This window comes from Tachypleus tridentatus, chromosome 4 (genome assembly GCF_004210375.1).
Source record: "Tachypleus tridentatus isolate NWPU-2018 chromosome 4, ASM421037v1, whole genome shotgun sequence".
NCBI classification, from domain to species: Eukaryota; Metazoa; Arthropoda; class Merostomata; order Xiphosura; family Limulidae; genus Tachypleus; species Tachypleus tridentatus.
In genome coordinates this window covers 46,898,602-46,919,761 of record NC_134828.1, presented here as the reverse complement: position 1 = coordinate 46,919,761, position 21,160 = coordinate 46,898,602, and the positions used below count along the sequence as shown (strand labels likewise).

At 34.7% G+C, this 21,160-nt stretch overlaps 1 long non-coding RNA gene across 2 annotated transcripts in view; it reads left to right on the top strand.

Annotated features, from left to right (window-relative positions):
• The first annotated feature begins 96 nt into the window (after positions 1 to 96).
• The window catches only part of LOC143249066 (uncharacterized), a 47,196-nt gene continuing 26,132 nt past the window's right edge, over positions 97 to 21,160 (top strand). Inside the window, exon 1 of one of the 2 annotated variants that reach the window (XR_013027496.1) lies at positions 97 to 297. This is a non-coding gene — a long non-coding RNA (uncharacterized LOC143249066). The remainder of the gene's footprint in view (positions 298 to 21,160) is intronic. The other variant, XR_013027497.1, reaches the window with a different exon arrangement.

The following is a 21,160-nucleotide window of genomic DNA, read 5'->3' as shown; positions in this document are numbered from 1 at the left end:
ATGCCCGAATCGAAGAAACTATAAAATTTGATCACCAATATTTATAGATTTCGAACATTACATATTGTTCAACTCAGCAACACTTTAGCTTCAGACACAACAAGCTTAGACTCATCAGTTAACCAATCCATCCGCAGGTCTAAATATGTAAATATAACGTTATACAAAATCTAACCACTATGTGGCGCAGAGGTATTTTGTAGATCATAGTTATGTGACTGATGCCGAAAGTTAGGATTTTCAAAAGAAAATTTACAGTTTTCGGTCATTATAATTCAGATAACTTTTGTGAAAATGGTGAGTTTAAATGCTTTATTTTCTGGTTGCCAAACTTTCTTGGTCGTTCAGAGTTTTTTTCTTGCAAGAGACAAAAATTGTAATATGCCAAGTGGTGTAGCCAACTCAACAATGTAATTCAGGACCAGGTTATTCGTACTCTTAGAAAGATAATTTATATTTTTGCTATACTCTGTTGGTCCTAGTATGATGTATGCAGAAGTAAACACAACCTAGCTCATTAAAGCATAAACATCATTTTTAAGATATGTGTGCAATCAAATGGACAGTTGATCCGAAATAGAATCATATGGGGACCAACAAAACAAAAACGAAGTTAGATGTTAGAATAGAACTTTTTAGAAGTTAGTTTTCCCAATACCATAATCTTCTGTGTTGTATGGTCATACTCTCACCCTTAGTACCATAGTGAAGAATGTAATACTAACAATAAAGCTGAGTTAGAAGCTACATTATTAACAAAAGTTTTATTGTTGCATTAGAAACATAAAATCTTCTGGAATTAGACTGCAGTCTGAAGCAGTAGACATAATACAAAACGTTTTGGAAAGTATGGGATCTATTGGTCAATCCTGGCTCTATCATCCAATAATTTAAACTATAAATATTAATGAATAAATTTTTAAAAAATCTTAAAGCCAGTCCATATCATTCATATACTTTTCAAGATTTATGTTAAACTCATTTAAATTTTTTGCTCTATAACATTTAAAGACAACCCACTCCAAAGGCCAACTATCTTGTAAGAAGAATTAAGTTATCTCAGCTGAAGGTGACTTCTACTCTGCCAGTGTTTATATTTAAGTCCTCTAGTCCTACTGTTCTCACTGTTAAGTATGAACAAAGATGATACATCAACATTATCAATTTCCTTTACAATATCAGACACCTCATCATATTACATCCCTCCACCAATTCTTCTTTTCCAAGAGAAAGCAGTATGAGAGATTTCAGCCACTCCTCATATGACAACTCCTCCATCCTTGGCATCATTCTAGTAACCCAACTTTGAACCTCTTTAAACAATTCAAAGCACTTCCCAAGTTAAGGGTACCAAGACTGAACACGATACTTCAAATATGACATAACCAATGAACCATACAGTGAAATTATAACTGCTTTAGATTTGCATTAAAATCTCTGTAAATATAACCTAAAATTTTATTTGCTGTACCACCAGCAATAACACAATGCTTGGATAGCTTCTGAGACTGATCAACTATTACATCAAGATCCCTTTTTCTCTATTGTTTAGATTATTCCCATCCAAATTATTATTCATATAATGATAACCCAGTGGCATTATTTTGCATTTATTATAATTAAATTTCATCTGCCATTTATTTACCCAATTCACTGAATGATATAAATCCTTCTGTAAATCAGTCACATCCTCTTCACAGGTAGTAACACCCTACGTTGTAATGTAATTGCACATTTAAGTAATTTATTGACCATTGATCAAAGATCCTAAGACTTGAACCATGAGGTACCTCATTTGTGACATTAATGTAGTTTGGTTGAACTGCATTGGTGACAATCCTTTCTTCCTGATCTACTCTTACTCTCATCAACATAAGTAATAACCTTTGGAAAAAATGTTATAAGATTTGTAAGGCAAGGTTTTCCATCAGTGAAACCATGTTAGCTGTCCAATAAAATTCTAAACTTGGTTAAATAACTTTTTGAAGTTTTTCTTTTTATCAGACTCTCCAAAATGTGATCTACAACTGATGTAAGACTAATGGGTCTATAAGCACTGGGACAATTTTCATCACCCCTGTTGATAAGAGGAGTTACATCAGTTAATTTTCAATTTATTTTGTTTCTCATTCATTTTATTTCCAATACTGTTTGTGAGCCAACATTGTTTTTACTTGTTGCTACCCTGTTCTTTCTGTAAGGAAAATATTTACCTTGAATATTGAATTTTTTTTTCGTTAAAGATTTTCCACATTTGCTCAGAGTCTCAGCATAACACAGCTGCCCAATTCACAACAGATAATTTTTGTGGTTTCCCTTTAAAATTTGATTTTTAAAATTTGGAAGCAAAATATTCTGATTTCAATATGCAGGAAAAAAACATCAAACTTAATACAGCAGTGTTCATTTGTACCCATGTGTTTCCCAGTTTCCTACCTATATTTTTGAAGTTACAACAAATCTCAAATAGCAGTTTCTAGTAAATTCCTTGACCAATTGGTAAAAAAAGTCATTGTGAACATTTACAAAAACCTTTCTATCTTACAAGTTGACTGTAGCATTTCCTGATGTGTATGCTTGAAATTAAAATCACTCATAATTATGGCTTCACTAACAGCTGAAACCTTAATCTCATTGTAACTGTTTGAGTTTTGTCAATATCGTTTGGTTGTTTGTAACAAATTCCCATTAAATGTCATTTTCCTTTATATCCACTTATAGAACCTTCACTGGATTCAAGCTCATTACTGTTATCTTTGATATCTTTAACTAAAATAGGATGTAATTCACATTTTACATGTAAATCCACTTCTCTCTTTCATACTTTATTCATTGAAAAGCCTTTACCACTATATTTGAAAGAAATTTTGTGTCACACATCATCTTTGGTTAACCATATTTCAGTTATTCCCATTATATCAAAATCTTTCATTCCTACTAATGCTCTAAAGTTATCTATTTTATATCTTTTACTTCTGTTATTATGATAGTAAGAATTAAGCCTACCCTTATAATTACTTCTATACTAATTTCCTGAACTAAACTTTTCTCTGTCTCATATTTATTTTTCATTACTTTATAGTGGACCTCACCACTATCTAATCATGTTGTGTATGCCACCAGCAAAAGTAAATAAGAACTTAATGAATTTCAGTATTTAGGTGAGACTTTCCAGTTTTGAGACAGAGTAACCAAAAAGGAACTAAATATGTGACTTCTATCAATACTTTAACTCCACTGCATACTTGTGAAGATTTTTACATTCAACTCCTGGTCAGATACTATATACGTCAAAGTTTTAGGATTCTTCTACAGTAGATACCTGTGACTTGTTGGTGATAAATTTGAAAATAGCATGCAGCAAGTTATCTACTTATTTTAAAATTATATATTTAAAACAAGTTAAATGTACATACAAAAAATCTTTAGACTATGATGACCATAGTTACATTTTAAATGTGACAGTTCATTTCATGTTAAATGTCCACTTTGGTTGATTAAATTATTTTAGAATCCACTTCACAAGCTGAACTAATTTAGAATACCCTGTAACAAGTTATTCTCCATATTTCTATCAAACTGTTAAATTCATTTTTAAATAACAACCAGTAAAAGTGTACACTCAAAGTATGGTTAATTTCACATTTTCTAACTGTACACTTCTGTTCAATTTGCCACTGCTATTTATATGTTTATCACTGAGGCCTTTGGAATTTTGTATATCCTCAGCAGTAATGAATTTGAAATACAACATTTTACTCTCTTACTGAGTTATGTAACCAAATTTGTCATAACTATCCCCTTTCAAATAATTGTTTTGAACTTTCTGGGTATGAAAAATGTAACAGCCATTAAATATTAACTCTTGTTGTAAATAATAATTCCAATAAGTGTTGGGGTCAGCCGAGGGAGATGGTGCCTCCGAGGTGGCCCAGGCTTCCCCTGCTGGCAGGACTGTGGCTGAGGATTCTGAGAAACCCCTTGCCTAGGTCTCAGGTGTTCTTTTTCACCCGCACTTCACTGGCATCATCCTTGTGTCACATAGTGATGCTGAGGAGCAGGTTGTGAGCATTGATGTTGTTGAAACTCTACTTAAATAAGTGGTTGAGTCTAACAACGCAAAATGCATATTTTTTCTTTATGTTCATTAAGATGTTGGCCAGCAGTATATCATTGTAAAATTACTTTCATGCTTAAGCAACAAATTATTGCTTCGATTTCTTCTCCAAGTGTATTCAGTTATAATGTTTCACACCATCAAATATAGAACCTCACATGAAGGTAGATGTATCAATATTACACTTCATGTGAAGACGGAGTTCTCAGATTAATATCTCGCCTGAAATCTGATGTATCAACCTAGTATTTCCTATGATAAAAGGATTAATTACTTTGTTCCAAATATCAAGAACTGAAAGATAACATGTAACTTTTCACAAAGCAATAAAACAGATCAAAATGAGAGCTAGTTCTTCCACACACCAAGGATATCTTTCAACTGTTGGTGTGGAAGCCCAGAGAAATGTAAGCTTAAGAACCACTTCAATTGGATCTCAAGATAGAGATTTAAAATGAGTTTACGTACTGTATCGATTACGTGAAACCGAAAGAAAACTGCAAATGTGAGTTATTAATAATAGAAAATGTAAAATTCTTTAAGCCTAACGATACCTTAATTTAGTATTTTAAACATTTTAATTGAATAAATATATTTCTTGCTTTTATAATACATTTTTATATTATACATTGATAATAAAGTATAAAAATTGCTATTTGTATACATATATATATTTACAGTTTAAACGAATAACCATCATAGAAAAATAATACCCGTTATATTATTTGAGTTCCTCTCTCGAAGACTTAGTTTCTCCAGTCCTTCACTAACTTGTATTCAAAGACCATCGAACAGGAACTCAACTAGTTTCTTCAACCTATACAAATATTTATAAACTATAGAAGAAATCCATCGGGCATCTTTAACTCCTATTTACTAGGTTTATTGTTTTGTTTGTTTTGGAATTTCGCACGAAGCTACTCGAGGGCTATCTGTGCTAGCCGTCCCTAATTTAGCAGTGTAAGACTAGAGGGAAGGCAGCTAGTCATCATCACCCACCGCCAACTCTTGGGCTACTCTTTTACCAACGAAAAGTGGGATTGACCGTCACATTATAACACCCCCCCAGGGCTGGGAGGGCGAGCATGTTTGGCGCGACTCGGGCGCGAACCCGCGACCCTCAGATTACGAAGCGCACGCCTTAACGCGCTAGGCCATGCCAGGCCCTACTAGCTTTAACCACACACTTAACTAATTAAATTAATCACCTAGACAGTTATATTCATAAGATATCTCTCAGTTATATAACATAAGTATTTTGTTATGTAATAACTATGTATACAATCGGAATTGAGCTAGGTTTTCCAACAGATACACCTTACTAGACTACATAACAAGAATCTAACTGTCTTTATTATTCGAAGGTACTTTTCACAATTAAAGCTGCTTTTGTCACCGCTATTGCAATAGATCAAAACAATATTTCAATTTACTGGTTATTTTTAATATTGCAGACCAAGGGAAAATGTTAGTTGTCATAAATGTATATAGCCATAATGTATGGGGTATGACAGACATCAGTTTTTAACGTATCGTCTAAAGATGTCATGGTAATTGTGTAATACAAAATAAACGGAAGCTATTACCCGTTATGTCGATTATAGAAAAATGAAAACAACGCATTTAACAAAGAAAACACACATTAATAACCACAACCTTAAAAACCATAGCAAGGCAAAATCGAAGGTCACCACAACCTGAACAGGTAAAATTCCACTCAAACAAAGCTCACCATTACTATGTAACTACTGCCAGTGCCTTCTTTGAGACAGTTAAGATATCAAAAACAAAATGTGCAATAAAAATAGTTTTTTATGACAAAATAAACTTCAGGTTATCGTATTGAATCAGAATGTTTCCCTTACAGTTGCAACAATCTGCAGTGATGTGTAAATAGGTTGAGCTCACTTCAAACTCATGAAGATAACTTTTGAGATGTATAAAATTAATTCTTTTAGTCCAACTTCATATAGTTTGTTTAGAATATTCGTGCAAAGCTAAAGCGCTGTTTTCGCTAGCTGTTCCTAATTCTGACACATATATTAGACTCGTTGTGAATTTAATGTGTTATACGAATATAAGAGATATATAAAATATATTTTGTGCAAAACTACCTCTGATGGAAATGTTATCAGACTTCGAATGATACATTTAAATGGTAATACAGTCTGGTACAAGTTAAACAATCGACCAGCTTGACGTTTGAAGGTCTCCAATGGATGCATGCCAAATCAGGTTGTATATATTTTTGAATCCTCTATTTATGCTGTCATGACTAATTGCGGTGATTATTATTCGTGTGACGGAAATCACACTTGCTTCTGATCCAGAATTAATTTTAAAAGCAGGTTACAGCAAGGTCATAGTCTAAGTAAAAAGTCTCTAAAAAGGGATGCCCGGTTTACAGCCACGTGACATTTCTCGCTTGAGTTTGGCAAGTTGCCAATATCTTGCCGAACACATTAACACTCCTACGAAAAGACGTTTCTTGTCCTGATTTCTCCAAGCCCGTTCCCCTGGCTGTGGTTTCGCTAGATAGTAGATAGGGACAGTGGGAATCTCGTTAATCCGTTCATTAATGGATTTAAATGGCAATTTCATTTAAATACAAAATTATTAGCCTAATATTAATAACCTTTCAAGTTGCTCTGGGGCCTATTTGGCCCCACTTTTCGTAGGAGTGTTAAATAGAGATCTTTCAGCTGAGACTAGCAGCACACAAAGTTTTCAGATTGGATGCAGTCATTTGAAATGTGCAACTTACAACTTAGGTGATTTTTTTTTGGTCGATGACCACTTGCCACATCTGTGGAAAACAAGTTTTAGTTTTACGCTCGGTGGGGTTTTAAAATAAGACAATGCTTTCTGTGAACAAGGAAGATTTTGTTGTAGGAGGTGACGGACGATTCTTCATTTATTAACTTAGAGTACAATGAAACTGTTGTTAATAAGTCAAGTAGTGTTTCTGAACGTGTGACAGGATGTGAACAATATTTCCAACTAAGTTTTAAAATTGATTCTGTTTTCGCAGAGAGTTGAAACTCTATTAGGGGATTATAGAGTGGAAAATGAAATTCGAAGTTCACAGGTAATGGATAACAACGAACATCGCGTTTTGTACGAGAAACTTGAGAATTATACGAAGAGCTGGACATTATCGAAATCCGAATCAGAAGGTTTTGAGCCATCTTACGATGTTGACAGTGGTAGGAATAGTGTTAAAGAGCTAAACTTTCAAGGGAATGGTTACACTATACTGGGAAATGTCTATAACTCCAACCAGATGAAAGATAGCGGTATAACCTCTCCGTTTGACGAATATATTGATATACTGGATGCAGTTGATACATCCGACTTTGAAGATTCATTAAATTATTATAGAAGAAATGCCAACAAGTTACATGATAACTTGGAATTTAGTCTCTTGTCAAAGACAAACATATTAGTTAATATACAGGAAGAAGAAAAGTCAGTAGTTGAAAGAAAACGAAATACTAGGGATTTATTGAATCCCAAGGAAGAGCCAGAAAATATCAATTGATTAAAGGAGGTGAGATTTCACGGCATTTCAAGCTAGAAACATTATTAGAGCGACAAGAAGAAAGCAGACTCAAAATGGTTTCTTCTTAAATGTAGTAAAGAAGAAAACAGACACGAACCAAAGGTCCTTGTTCGCAGTACTTCTCTTAAGTCTGTGAAAATCCCTCTCAGAAATCCATGCATCAGGAAAATTGTGCGTTTCGCCGATGCATTAGGTCTTGACCTGGAGGTCGTGCGGTATATAGGACTAGAAGATGATTTACCTAATATCCCAACATCTGCTTTCAGTGATCTTAAGGTACCTTCCCAAACAGATACCTCTTGTGGTTCTTCAGTTGGTTTGACTTTTCAGTACATAACACTGAATCCCTTTGCCGATAGAACCACTCTATTTGCCACTTCTCAGAGCAGTCGTGTATAAACACCCCTATTTTTCCAGTCTCTCACATAAAAAGGTTTTAATGATCAAGTTCGTAACCAAAAGGTCTGTTTTGAGAACATTGTTGTATCTGATTTAAACATTCATTGTTGTGTGCGAGTTTTCAACACTTCTTTAGAAAAAAAGTGCTTGCCCGCTACACAACTAACGAGTGGTTATCTCACAAAGATATTCTGGCCAACTACATTTACGGATCCTGCGATGGGTTATCAGATAAGTTTTCTTGTAATTTGCCTGTTCCTCTCATGACTGATGGCTATCGACTGATTTTTGCTATCTGTTATGTGACCAACAACCAAGAATTTTGGGGTAATAACGACGGAAAAAAATTGTCCTCCACTGTCACGGTTACAATACGAGAACCTTTGGACAATTGGCTGAAGAAAATTCTTCATGGATTCATTAGTTTATGTAAGCTGGTAAACTAGATTGATTCATCAGTTGAACCTAAATACGGTTGAGATTTTCCAATTAAACAAAGAGAAATTACATTCAAAATATAAATTGCATACATAAAGAGGTCGTAAATATTCGAAAAGTTACTCAAGTATAACCTGAATGCCTTTGCACTAGTTTCAGTTATTTTAATTTTTATTAGGCTTTCAAATAATCGAAGTATGATATATAAAAAACATGACAATTATAGTAAGATTATTTTGAAATGAAAAACTTAGAACTCGTGCAAGATGAATGGAATGATCCAGTAATCCGTGAAGAATGACGACACATAATACTATAGAAAGAACTTACCACATTCTGTTGTATGAAAATATGAAACCTAAATGGTGTTATAAAATTTACCTTCCTGTCTTAATTTCAAACTAAAAACAAAATAAATTATTGTATGTTGTAGAAACGGTCAAAAAGAGTATTTTCATAAATTAGTAGTTTATTTGGCACTTATGTAACTTGAGTGAAATTATAACTTGACACTTGTGTAAGTTAAGTAAGCTTTAAATAAGGTTTTATTTTAATAAACGAGATTTCTGTGACTTGACAAAGTAAGGTTAGTAAAACTAAGAATAACGAATACGTGTTAGGATTATATATATTATATATAGCTGAAACACAAGCACTGCTTATACGTAGCTGACCACACAGGCACTGCTTATACGTAGCTGACCACACAAGCACTGCTTATACGTAGCTGATCACACAGGCATACCTTTTTCCGTAGCTGATCACACAGGCACACCTTATACGTAGCTGATGACACAGGCACTGCTTATACGTAGCTGACCACAGAGGCACTGCTTATACGTAGCTGACCACAGAGGCACTCCTTATACGTAGCTGACCACACAGGCACACCTTATACGTAGCTGGTCACACAAGCACTGCTTATACGTAGCTGGTCACACAGGCACACCTTATACGTAGCTGACACACAGGCACACCTTATACGTAGCTGACCACACAGGCACTCCTTATACGTAGCTGACCACACAGGCACTCCTTATACGTAGCTGACTTATACATAGCTGTTCACACAGGCTCTGTCAGCGATCCAAAACTACACTTTAGAAATGACAGCAAAACATAACTGTTATTTAAATGTCATGTTCTGCCTACATTTCCTGGAACAAGTTTTAAGTGTTACAATAAAGTAAAAAATTAGAGTAAGAGATGTTTAGATTGCTATATTAGTGATAAATAAATAAATACAAAAGTATAAACTGATATAATCTAAACCACACAATTTATTGAGTAAATCCTGTGGAACAACTCTTTAATTTGCTAATACTTCTACGGAATATTTTACAAACATATACGTTGTAAGACCTATCAAAAGACAGAAGTGATTAGAAAATACCTTATCCACCCTCCTAGTAGCTCATGCGTAACGACCGAATCTGTCAACAGCGTTTTATGGTTTTCGACAGTTTCATGTATATTGTAATAATAGAATTGGTGGCACAAGCTCGTTTCCTTGAGATACTTTATCTGCTATATGGACAAGAAGCAGGTTATCAAGCAATGAGATGGATAAAGAGGTAATCTGTTACATGGATCAGACAGAACGTGTTAATATACGAGATGGATCAAGAAACGTTGTCAAACTACGAAGTGGATAAAAAGCTGTATATTAACCTACTAGATTAATGAAGAACCAGCTTAAGAAACTACTAGATGGATCAAGAACCAGCTTAAGAAACTACTAGATGGATCAAGAAACAGCTAAAGAAACTACTAGATGGATCAAGAACCAGCTAAAGAAACTACTAGATGGATCAAGAAACAGCTAAAGAAACTACTAGATGGATCAAGAACCAACTAAAGAAACTACTAGATGGATCAAGAAACAGCTAAAGAAACTACTAGATGGATCAAGAAACAGCTAAAGAAACTACTAGATGGATCAAGAAACAGCTAAAGAAACTACTAGATGGATCAAGAAACAGCTAAAGAAACTACTAGATGGATCAAGAAACAGCTAAAGAAACTACTAGATGGATCAAGAAACAGCTAAAGAAACTACTAGATGGATCAAGAAACAGCTAAAGAAACTACTAGATGGATCAAGAAACAGCTAAAGAAACTACTAGATGGATCAAGAAACAGCTAAAGAAACTACTAGATGAATCAAGAAACAGCTAAAGAAACTACTAGATGGATCAAGAAACAGCTAAAGAAACTACTAGATGGATCAAGAAACAGCTAAAGAAACTACTAGATGGATCAAGAAACAGCTAAAGAAACTACTAAAAACAGCTAAAGAAACTACTAGATGGATCAAGAAACAGCTAAAGAAACTACTAGATGGATCAAGAAACAGCTAAAGAAACTACTAGATGGATCAAGAAACAGCTAAAGAAACTACTAGATGAATCAAGAAACAGCTAAAGAAACTACTAGATGGATCAAGAAACAGCTAAAGAAACTACTAGATGGATCAAGAAACAGCTAAAGAAACTACTAGATGGATCAAGAAACAGCTAAAGAAACTACTAGATGGATCAAGAAACAAAGCTAAAGAAACTACTAGATCAGATCAAGAAAAGAAACAGCTAAAGAAACTACTAATAAATTTTAGAAAGCTATGGATATCAGTGGCCCTCTATGGTCTAGAAATGTTTCACACATCTCTTTTAGTCAGACTAGAAGGAGAATGTTTCTTTGATAATTAATTTGACAACAGATATTGTGTTATTTCTGTCTGGTAGAACTGACAGTAGGTGTAGTGTTATTTCTGTCTGGTAGAACTGACAGTAGGTGTAGTGTTATTTCTGTCTGGTAGAACTGACAGTAGGTGTAGTGTTATTTCTGTCTGGTAGAACTGACAATAGGTGTAGTGTTATTTCTGTCTGGTAGAACTGACAGTAGGTGTAGTGTTATTTCTGTCTGGTAGAACTGACAATAGGTATAGTGTTATTTCTGTCTGGTAGAACTGACAGTAGGTATAGTGTTATTTCTGTCTGGTAGAACTGACAGTAGGTATAGTGTTATTTCTGTCTGGTAGAACTGACAGTAGGTGTAGTGTTATTTCTGTCTGTTATTTCTGTCCGGTAGAACTGACAGTAGGTGTAGTGTTATTTCTGTCTGGTAGAACTGTCTGGTAGAACTGACAATAGGTGTAGTGTTATTTCTGTCTGGTAGAACTGACAGTAGGTATAGTGTTATTTCTGTCCGGTAGAACTGACAGTAGTCATAGTGTTATTTCTGTCCGGTAGAACTGACAGTAGGCATAGTGTTATTTCTGTCCGGTAGAACTGACAGTAGGCATAGTGTTATTTCTGACAAACAGGAACGTGTTTTGTTTTGGGAGAACTAAATTAGAATAAACGTGAACATTTTTGTAAATGTCAAAGTGTTTTAATTTTCTCCCAGTTAATTATTTAATCATATAATAAAAACAACTTCACACAAGTTCATTATCTGCAGATAGAAATATAATAAATTATTTATAAATAAAATTAATTTTGCTTTCTTTTGTGCAAAAGTATGAATGCAGTTAAAGAACAGAAAGTCTGTTACAATTTACAACTTTAACAGTTGGACGAACATTTTCAGAACACGTTCGATGCTTTGATCACTGGTTCATCATTCTTAAGTACACCAGTGATCTAAACGTCGTACGTGCTCTAAAGAAATTCCTCGTTACTGTAAAAACTGTAATAAAATGATACTTGTATTTCGTGAGTAAATATAAAACAAGACACCATTTTTATTCAAAAAAGAGTTTTGTGAAAGTGTGAAATGTAGTTCAACAATGGACATCTTCTTTACCTGTACATTCTTACTATATTTCATGAAGTTTATAGACGTAATACGTGTATTTTAATACATAAACTACATTATTAATGTCTGTGTTATATATTATTTTAAATATAATTGTGAACTACAAATGAACTACGGTTTATACAAGGCAAACAATGTTAAAATATACTAGGTTTGGTAAGATGTTTTATTTTCTACGAATTATATAAATAGTTATTTTTAAAGCAAACATTAATCATTTTTTACATCTCATAATACGTGACACGTAGCTTTTGTTTGTTTGTTTTGAATTAAGCACAAAATTACACAGTGGACTATATGTGCTCTGTCAGCCACAGATATCGAAACCTGGTTTCTAGAGGTGTGAGTCTGCAGACATTTAGCTGTGCCACTAGGGGCCAAGCGTAACATCCTTGAAACAAGAACTTTAGTAACTCTTAGTAGATCTTTTTCTCATAGTGGACTCACAAAGCGAGAAACCGGGTTTCGATACCTGTAGTGGGCAGAGCAAAAATCGCTCACTGTGTAAGTTTGAGCATAATTATAACCAAACCAAAGCAGCAATTACTTCACTTACTTGCATCATTTCCTAAATCTAACAAAACTCTTCACCCAGATTGGAGTATTAATATTATAGAAACACTAAAAATTATACTGGGGCCTGGCATGGCCAAGCGCGTTAAGGCGTGCGCTTCGCAATCTGAGGATCGCGGGTTCGCGCCAAACATGCTCACCCTCCCAGCCGTGGGGGCGTTATAAATCGACGGTCAATCCCACTATTTGTTGGTATAAGAGTAGCCCAAGAGTTGGCGGTGGGTGGTGATGACTAGCTGCCTTCCCTCTAGTCTTACACTGCTAAATTAGGGACGGCTAGCGCAGATAGTTCTTGTGCGCGATATTCCAAAACAAACAAACAAACAATCGTAGAAACTTTGCACGAATAGATTTGTTTAGCTGTTGTGACAATACTTTCATTGAAACATACGTAAAGTAAATGTATAGGGAAAGAAAGCAGCGAACACAAATGAAGAATAAATGAAAATAACAAAAACTTAGAACATTTCAGTTTGTTCATTAATTACAAAATGCTTTTTGTTTGTCTATGCAGATTATTTACAAACTGGTTTTAAATTTAATAATTAAACCAGTTCATTTCGTTTCGATGTTCTAAGAACATTGTTCCAGTTTTGAGAAGATGAGTTGTGAATTGATTAATATTCAGTATTTTTTACTTTCTACGTTTAGAAGACCAGTATCAGTGGTATTGTACAAACATTTACATTTGGTCCTGATAAATATATCTTAGTCCTATACATAAACCTGATAATTACACCATCTTAGTCCTATAAAGTTTATACGTCTGTCATCTTATTGCTCTAAATGAAATTAAATGAGCATTATCTTCACTTTTTACTTAGGATTGGAAATGTTTTAGGTAAAGTTGGTAAGTACATCGCTTTAGTCCTTTAGGTGAAGCAGGTCCTTGCATATTGTTAGTCCTTTAGATTAGTACACCGTCCTAGTTCTTCAATTAAGATTCCTAGCTGTTTCATCTCAGTTCTTCAGCTATTCTTGGTAGGTATACCGTCCTAATATTTCAAAAAAACATTGTGTTACCAGCTTTTACTAATATTAATAATCGACAAAGAGTGTGTCGTTAATTAGGTTGATCCTAGGAAGGCAACAAAATTTGAAATTACAACCCAAGCTAAACTATATCCATGTTTTTTCCAACTAACCAAAGGAAAGTTGAAGAGATAACTGTCATATGGTACCCGAAAACTGTTTATCTCAGAAGCATATAGGAAAACACACCTTCAGAAGGTTTTCGAGTCAAACCTGTGGACAACGAAAGATAGTGATTTGGTCTCATGATTGGCATTTCACCTCTTTTTCAGTGGTTTTATTGTGAAAATGAGACATTTGATCCTGATTTTGTTGTCTCGACATTTCTGTAGGTGCAGTAGTGTGTACAAAGCTTTCCTATGGCAATTATTAAGAAATGTTTTCCTATATAAGAATGGACGCTACTTCATCATACTTGTTTACAATGTTGTATTGTTTTCCTGATGATCGTGGAGTTTCCTAGGATGACAATGTTTCAATGAAACTATTTACACGTTGATGTAAGTGATATAAATGTATGTGCTAAATGCAGCAATATTTTAAATTGCATTTGCTATGAATTAAATTGGGACCATTTTACCCGCCTTGGGCGGCCTTTTTATCACATTCTATAGGAAAATTGTTTGTTTGGTTTTGAATTTCGCCCAAAGCTACACAATGGATATTAGCAGTGTAAGACTAGAGGGAAGGCAGCTAGTCATGACCACCCACCGCCAACTCTTGGGCTACTCTTTTACCAACGAATAGTGGGATTGACCGTCACATTATAACGCCCCCACGACTGAAAGGGCGAGCATGTTTGGCGCGACCGGGATGCGAACCCGCGACCCTCATATTACGATAGAGGGAACGCAGCTAGTTTGTTTTTGTTTGCTTTTTGTTTTGAATTTCGCACAAAGCTACTCGATGGCTATCTTCGCTATCCGTCTTTAATTTAGCAGTGAAAGACTAGAGGGAAGGCAGCTAGTCATCGCCACCCACCGCCAACTCTTGGGCTACTCTTTTACCAACGAATAGTGGGATTGGCTATAACGGTATTCATTGTAATCTTCATTTTAATAGGAAATAACACGCTGCTTAAGTGTTGTTTGTGTAAAATAATTTCCAAATAAAAAAAATATGTTGAAATCGAAGCTAGTTCTTACTTGATGACAACGACATTTTGACATCGAGTACGATAGCTACTTTCTGCATTGTCATGCTTGACTGAGAAAACAAAACAGCTAAGATTATTCTGAATTGAAAACCCAATATGCAATCCAGACTCCTTATAGCAATATAAGATTTGTAGCGTTTGATCAAGAAATTTGCGAGAAAAGTTCCAGACGGACAAATCCAAGTGTATTACATATATATATAGAGAGAGATGTATATAATTAAAAATTTTTGACCCTACATTTTCTAAACTGGGCGAACTTCGTAAGATATTGTTGGGATTACGACCACAAATATCACTAACAGTAAGATAGTTTGATCAGAAGTCAACATTAGTGTAACACTTGTATTTTTATAGCATTCCAAAAGTCCTGGAAACATGTCTACCAACTACTTTTACTCCTACACAATAGTCGACCCTCAGTCGTCCGTTCTCTACGGATGCCTGTTTACTGTGGTGCTTGTTCTTATTGCCAGCATCTTGGTGTGCGTTTGGTGGAGGCGCCGGATATATTACTGTTGTCGACGGAAACTTCCACATGCAATCTCAGCCAGCTCGTTGGGTAATATTACTCAGCGTTACGTTGTTGGGATTACGACCACAAATATCACTAACAGTAAGATAGTTTGATCAGAAGTCAACATTAGTGTAACACTTGTATTTTTATAGCATTCCAAAAGTCCTGGAAACATGTCTACCAACTACTTTTACTCCTACACAATAGGACCCTCAGTCGTCCGTTCTCTACGGATGCTGTGGTGCTTGTTCTTATTGCCAGCTGTTTCCTGGAAACATGTCTACCAACTACTTTTACTCCTACACAATAGTCGACCCTCAGTCGTCCGTTCTCTACGGATGCCTGTTTACTGTGGTGCTTGTTCTTATTGCCAGCATCTTGGTGTGCGTTTGGTGGAGGCGCCGGATATATTACTGCTGTCGACGGAAACTTCCACATGCAATCTCAGCCAGCTCGTTCAGTAATATTACTCAGCGTTACCTTACTAATCCAAACTATTACCCAAATTCACCTGACAATCCCTTCTTGAAGATACTACGAGACATGGAAATCCCTGGGGAAATCATCACTTTCCAAGAGACTATAGAAGAAAGCTGTTTTGGTAAAGTTTACGAAGGTGTGTAGATGCAGTAGAAAACGCCTTGGTAAAAGTTCTATCGTTATTTATAACAACTTAAATTCCGGTTAACAATAAGTTGTATTCGTTTAAGCTCGAGGTTATTTAACTCCAGAAACAATCGAATATTTATTCTTCGTTAATTATTTTATTCATAAAATAATAAAAAACTCCTGATGACATTTGAAACTAATGTTTTTATCAAACGTTTTCTGCCTCTGTACCAATTTTCTGTTGTTTGTAACATATACCTACTATGAGGCTTTTTTTGTTTACATCACTATGTATATACATATTCCAATTCAGTTGTAAAATACACTGTTAGTACCCTCTAGTGTTGAGCTAACTTAATACACATTGTCTAATCTTTAACAAATAAATGAAATAAATCCCCTCTAGTAACTTTTTACGAAATTAAACAAAACAACGCACGAACAGTTTTACTATTATGAACCAACTGTTTTTCATTTAGCCTTTTAGTTGCTCTATTTTTGAAACAAAGTCCTAGCCTTTTTACAGTTTAAGGAATCTTCTTCCCTTTTTGAAACTTATGGCAGTTATCCATGATTTTTCTACTCCGTATGTTTATTAATTGCTGTAAATCATTTTAACATAGCTCATATAATAGAAAATTTATAAAGATTATAATTGGGTGAATAATCTATGGACACTTTGTATGTGGCTTTTAGCCGCACTTTTATCCTTTATAAATTAGTTAGGTCTGGTCTTTCCTGTTATCCGTTTAGGAACAAGTCTATATTAACAGCAATGTGTATTTAAATATTTCCTTGTTATGTTCCATATTATCTATAATCCCAGTTCACTAATAATTAATAAATATTGTCTCTATTCTCAAAATCAGGAACTAAAGGTTCATGTTTTTTCTCAACATATAACATAAAGTTAAACCTAATTTATTCCTCAAATAATTCCTCATTTAAACTCTTGAAACCCTGTCACCATTAATAGTGAACAATTAACGTAAATTGGCATTCATCTAATTAGCTATCTAACCACTCGATTTGGGAAACCATCTGTAATAAACCTCTTTCTCTCACTGTCTGACTTCATACACTTCCAATAAATGTTCATATAATCGAAGTCTCCGATAATTATTACATCAGTATCCTTATTAATAACAACTCTCATGATTATGTTAATATAGTTATTAAATTCAATATAGAATGATTGTGTTAATATAGTTATTAACTTTATTGTAGAATGGTTGTGTTAATATAGTTATTAACTTTATTATAAAATGTTTGTGTTAATGTGGTTAGTTACTTCAATATAGAATGATTGTGTTAATATGGTTATTAATTTTATTGTAGAATAGTTGTGTTGATTTAGTTATTAATTTTATTATAGAATGTTTGTGTTAATATAGTTATTATTATGGTTGTAAGTTCGTCTGATGTTTTGCATCTTCTGAATATTTGATGTTTGTTTTGAACAATGAGTTAATATGTTTTAGTATAAGATATGTTGGTTTGCTGTATTTTGATGTAGGATATGTTGGTTTACTGTATTTTGGAGTAGCATATGTTAGTTTATTGTGTTTTGATGTACGATATGTTGGTTTACCCTGATTTGGTGTAGGAAATGTTTGTTTACTGTGATTTGGTATGGGATATGTTGGGTTACTGTGTTTTGGTGTAGGATATGCTGGTTTATTGTGTTTTGTAGTAGCATATGTTGATTTATTGTGTTTTGGTAGAGGAAATGTCGGTTTATTGTGTTTTGGTATGTGATATATTGGTTTATTGTGTTTTGTTATAGCATGTGTTGCTTTACTGTGTTTTGGTATAGAATATACGTGCATGTACATGTTTGTTTGCTTTGCTTATTTGTTGTGGTTTATTTTGACAGTTTTTGTTTTGTCCAGATTTTTGTTTTGTTTGACGTTTCATTGGAAGCTCATTTTGTGCAGTTTTATAATTTTTAGGAGTTATTAGAAGAGATATTTTAGTCCTTGGTACTGTTTGTTTTTGTGTGTGTTGCGTTTTGTTTGTCTTTAATTTTGTACCTGTTGGACACATGTTTTATGCTGCCTCTTATATTAAAAATGTTCACTTTTATATATTTGTATATGGTGCATCCTTTAGAGTTTACCCTCTGGTTTTAATCACAGTTACAGCACTTTAGTTGTTCATGTGAATTGGTTTTTCATTGAGGTTTAGACCATAAACAAATCATGGCAATGACTCACTAGGTCACAAAGGTGACCGTAGCATTGTATAACTGTGGTGGCAGCCATTTTGGTTTCGTCTAATGGATATTGTTGGAATCATAATTTAATACCGTTGTTGATTTTGGTTTTGGATACTGTGGATATTTTATGTGTTTACATTTATTAAGTTTTCAGGTGCTTGTATTCGCTGTGAGATTATTCTTTCCACTTTAGTATGTGGAATATTAATGTTTGTCACTAAGGTTTTCACCCGTGTACATTGTGTAGGGTATAACCTTGAATAACAAAGGTTCTATTTGATGGGGAGGGTTGTTCCCACTAGGTATATTTTTATTGTTATTTGTTAAAAGGTGTCCTTGGGTCATTCTTGTACTAGGATGTTAAGGTCTTCAGGGTCAATGCCCTTTACTAGGACGCCGTCTTTCACCAGTCATTTGATCTGTGTAATATTTGAGTTTGGTTTGAATATTTTAATTTCTTTGGCAAACTGTGGTTGTTTATACATACTTGAGATATCTTCGATTATTATGGTATGTTTAGCGGGGTTGATTCAGTGGTTCGTTTTCCTTGTGACTGTGATTCGCCTTTGTTTGTGCTTTCAGTTTATTGTTAGTTTTATATTGTTCTCCACATCTGTTTCCATTATTCTATTATCGTTCTAATGTATTATATTATTGTTTAATAGCTTAAATGGTGGACAACATTTTATTAGAGCTCAAGTCTTCCAAATATGATGTTTACTGCAGCTGATATAGGGAGATAAGTAAAGTGATATTTGGCTATAATTACCGAGGTTACCGGTTTCATGATGGTCATGTGGTTTCATTTCTATTTCACTTGCACATTTCGTCACATTAAGCGCATTCGCACGTTACAGAAGTGACGTTTTAGTGTCGCTTCACATTTTCTGTCATTCATAATAGCTCGCAACAAGAAAGTTACCGTAGAACTATTAGGATTGGTCTAGCTTATGTACGAGGTGGAAAGATACTGTGTAAGAAGTGTAAAGGTACTGTTTTAGAGCTGTAAAGGTACTGTGTTAGAACTGTAAAGGTAATGGTTAAACATGTGAAGGTACTTTTCTATACTTGTAAAGGTATTGCATAAGAACTTTAAAGGTACGTCTACACAGCAGGCCCACCACAACAGGGATCTTACTCTGTATATCACCGTTGTCGTCAGTCTGAGTTGTTCAGAAACTGTTTAATTTAATCTCACAAGTGGAAGGTAAGTTGTTAGATGAAGGTAATACCGGTTTGACGTGAGAATTTAATTAGTTCAAGTATCTAACCATGAGCTGTGTGATGCTGCCGAGAGTTACGAACCGTCTTAGCAGAGGAGAGGGAACATCCGGGGTGTTCGAAGAAAATCTATTTTCCTTCGCTCCGTACAAGGTAGATATGTAACTCAGAAAAGCTGGTATGGGTTAACACTCTTATTGATAAGGAGAGAATAACGTTTCGATCTTCTTAGGTCATCTTCAGGTAGGTGTGTATTACTGAGGACTGGAGTATTTTTCTACCGCTAATTAGTTTTAAGAAAAAGTGTAGTAAGTGTGACACGAGACAAAGGTGGCGGTTCCGAGCGTAGTTGATGGTGTTTACTCAAGAAGAAGCTCTACAACAAATGGGTATTTTTAGGGCCTGACAGAGATCTCTAAATCGAAATACTGTCCGTAGCTGTGACGAACGGAGAGTACGTGCCAATACTTTGGTTCAAAGTTGTTGATGTCACGTGGTGTATGGTAATATTGGTAACGTAGAAGAGCAGGAGACGCCGAAGAGAACAATATCCAGGCCAAGCACATGTGCTGACCTTTTTGTCGACATATTAGTTATAATAAATCGTACTGAAATAAAACACTCCCAACCTCTACAAGCGCAATGAACTTTCAACTGCGCCACCATGTAACGCTTTGGTGACAGCACTTATTATGTCGTTTATTTAATTGGTCACGTTATGGCATGTTCTAGAGTTTATGTGTTACAAATACGAATACCTTCTTCGTGTTTTTATAGGAAATCTTATCGATTTTTAAAATAACCAAATCTTTATGCACTGTTCACATTTTAACGAGCGCTAATTTAAATGAGTAGCGGCTGAATTTAATGATAAATGTAATACAAATTATTGTAATATTACAACAAGAATGGCCCGGCATGGCCAAGCGCGTTAAGGCGTGCGACGTGGTAATTTGAGGGTCGAGGGTTCACGCCCGCGTCGCGCCAAACATGCTCGCCCTCCCAGCCGTGGGGCGTTATAATGTGACGATCAATCCCACTATTCGTTGGTAAAAGAGTAGCCCAAGAGTTGGCGGTGAGTGGTGGTGACTAGCTGCCTTCCCTCTAGTCTTACATTAATAAATTAGGGACGGCTAGGTGCAGTGGGCTAACAACCTACTCACTTAAAAACCTTAAGAATCCGCAAGTAATTGCGGGCGGCCCTATGTTCATTGAAGAAATCGAGTGGCAGATGATGATTACAGTAAGAAGTTTGACATCGAGGCACTCATATTTTTTTGTAGTAAAAACACGAATAAACCTGTCAAATACTTATTATTTAATGCATTTAATATTTTCTGTTGAACTTTATAAAATACTGTATTAAAAATTGTAAATACAAACTATCGATACACAATATTAATTAAATAGTAAATATTTAATATTACAGACAACTAATGCTGTATATAATACATCTTAGAAAATATTTAATTTACAAACGCTTTGCAACGTTTTTTTTA